The sequence below is a fragment of the Jaculus jaculus genome, chromosome 15, assembly GCF_020740685.1.
Source record: "Jaculus jaculus isolate mJacJac1 chromosome 15, mJacJac1.mat.Y.cur, whole genome shotgun sequence".
NCBI classification, from domain to species: domain Eukaryota; kingdom Metazoa; phylum Chordata; class Mammalia; order Rodentia; family Dipodidae; genus Jaculus; species Jaculus jaculus.
In genome coordinates this window covers 66,927,224-66,930,393 of record NC_059116.1, presented here as the reverse complement: position 1 = coordinate 66,930,393, position 3,170 = coordinate 66,927,224, and positions in this window count along the sequence as shown.

Here is a 3,170-nt window from a genome sequence, read left to right as displayed (position 1 = left end):
GGCGGGGCGCGGGCCCCCGCCGCCCGCCGCTCTTAACCCGGCGCTCGCCCCGCCCCGCGCCGCCGCGCCGGGACGCGGAAGCCACCGTGGCTCGCCCGGGATCCGAGCCACACTCTGGATGTCGTAATTTATTGATTGTTTTTCTTTCCCTGCCCCGGTTTTCCGAGGTCTCATTTTAGTCTAGGCTAATCTGGAGCTCACTATGGAGTCTCAGGGTGGCCTGGAACTCACAGTGATCCCCCTACCTCTGCCTGCCGAGTACTAGGATTAAAGGCGTGTGCCACCACAACTGGCTGATTAAAAAAAAAAAAAAATTACTTATTTATTTACAAGCAGAGAGGGAGGAGGAGAGAGATAAACCGAGAGAGAATGGGCGCACAGGGGCCTCCAGCCACTGTAAATGAACTCCAGATGCATGCGTCCCCTGGGCATCTGGTTTACGTGGGTCCTGTAATTGTACCTAGGTCTTTTCGCTTCGCAGGCAAGTGCCTTAACCGCTAAACCATCTCTCCAGCCAGACTTAAAGGTTTCAATCCTTCCACTCCTGAACCAGTAGAAATTCAAATGTTTACCTCTAACAATCACACGTGCTGTTGAAGAGACATTTGCCAATGCGGCCAGAAATAGTAGGGACAATTTAGCAGTTGTTTTTTAAGTGTGTAAAATAAATGACTCCCAGAAAAGTCCAGTCCATTCAAGTGTAATGTAATTTAAATTTTCTTACAGCTCTAAAAACAAATTTACTTGTAAGATCACTTTGCAATTCGGTAACTATAGATAATTGAGCTTACACTTTCCTTTAGCTTAGAGTTTACTTCTAGGATAAACACGTCATCATTTCTTACATAATGTCTTTGCAAAATTTGGTATGAGTGCCCTAGTCCAGAGAGCCACAGGCAGGTAGCCAAAATAACTGTGTGCCCAACAGAAATGTCAGCAACTAGCTCAAAGACCCGCCCTTTGCCCTTGACTTTTGTGTTAATCTTTTTTCTATGATAGCTTCATGTCATCCATGGGCCCTGGGCCCAGATGCCCAAAGCAGAAGCACCCAGGATTTCCTGATTGTCTTAATCTCTCGTAACCTCACTGGTCATGCTCTTGAGCATCCAACGGGACTGTGACTATGAAATAGCACCTGGCACCACCTAGGTTCTCCAGAGACATACCCCATGTGGACCCCAGCTTAAACTAAGTGTGTGGCTTCTGGCGGACACCCGATAAACTGCATGGTTTTTACGCCATCAGGATGAAAAGCATCTTTTTACTGCCCTCTACTGATGAAAAGTGGGGAGAATAGCAATCTGAATTCAGCTCGCTCCTGAGGCTCAAGGAAAGATCAAGACCTCTTCTTTGAGCGTTGTCTTCACTGAATAGCCGGGCGGGGATGTAGACTGGAGGGTGAGGGTGGCAGGAACGGGGTGCAGCCCCAGGGAGAGGGAGTGACGGTGCTTACCTCTACCAGACAGTCTCTGGGGTTTCTTGCTGTAAGTAGGCTTGGAACCCCAAGCGCACTAACATGAGCTGTGCTGCCGGCCTCGCGTCTGTTTTTACTGGTTACTGTTGAGATTGGGCATCTCCCTATTTGCCCAGGCTGGCCTCTGACTACTGGCTTAAAGTGAACCTCCTGCCTTCATCTCCCATGCTCCACCGGCCCAGGATTACACCTATTAAAAAAAAAAAAAAATATATATATATATATACACATATACATACATACATATATATATACACATATATATACATATATATATATTTATTTATTTATTTGTAAGGGCACAGAGAGAGAGAGAGAGAGAGAGAGAGAGAGAGAGAGAGAGAATGAGCATGTGCACCAAGGTCTCTTGCCTCTGCAAATGAACTTTAGACACGTGCACTTTATGCATCTGGCTTTGTGTGGATACTAGGGAATCTAACCCTGGCCAACCCAGGCCCACAGGCTTTGCCAGCAAATGCCTTTAACTGCTAAGCCATCAGTCCAGCCCTAAAATTTATATTTCTTTTATTTTAATATTTTTATTTTATTTATTTGAGGGAGAGATAGTGAGAATGAGAATGGACACACCAGGGCCTTCCGCCACTGTAACAAACTCCAGATGCACGTGCCATTTTATGCATCTGGCTTATGTGGATCCTGGGGAATCAAACCTGAGTCCTTGGGCTTCGCAGGCAAATACCTTAACCCTAAGCCATCTCTTTGGCGCCATTTTTATATTTTTTGAGATAAAGTCTTACTACATTGTTCAGACTGGCCTAGAACTCACTATGTGTGACTCATGCTGGCCTCAAACTCATGGCAATCCTCACATTAGCCTTCAGAAGGCTAGAATTTTGTAGGTATGAGCCACCCTACACTTGTATTTTTTTTTTTTCTCCCTAAAACAAGGTCTCATGTGGTCCTGGCCAGCCTTGACCTTGCTATGCAGCCAAGGAACTTGAACTTCTGATCACCTGTTCCCACCTCTCAAGTGCCACACTTACAGGTGCGTACCACACCCTTGGCTTATGTAGTGCTGGGGGCCAGCACTCATTCACTGAGCTATCTCCCTGGGTCCCAGATTCAAAATGCCCGAGAAGGCATAGGACTCTAGACAGATAATTTGGTGGCATTGGTGTAGAAATTCTCTGGAAAGATCACTCTAATGCCAGAATGAGTGAAAATAGAGTTTATTACCCAGGGGCCAAGAAGCTTGAGATAGCCCTCCAAAGAGGCTTTTGGCCCCAAGTTGAGATTTTATTTTCATTTTACAGTTTTCATAGCCAAGGGGAGGGGTAAGGAAACGAATAAGATGTGGCAATTTGCATATCAATCATTTCTATAGTCAGGCCACCCTAACAATGAACCCCATTTTACTTGGTTTTAGCCTAAACTGTTGTGGTGGTTTGATTCAGGTGTCCCCCTTAAACTTAGGTGTTCTGGATGCTAGGTTCCCCAGCTGATGGCAATTGGAAATTAAAACCTCCTGGAGGCAGTATATTGTCGGGGGCAGGCTTATGGGTCTTATACCATTTCCCCAGGCCAGTGTTTGGCACACTCTCCTGTTGCTATCGTTCACCTGATGTTGGCCAGGGGGTGATGTCCACCCTCTGCTCACGCCATCGTTTTCCCCTGCCATCGCAGAGCTTCCCCTTGAGCCCATAAGCCAAAATAAACCTCTTTTGCCCACAAGCTG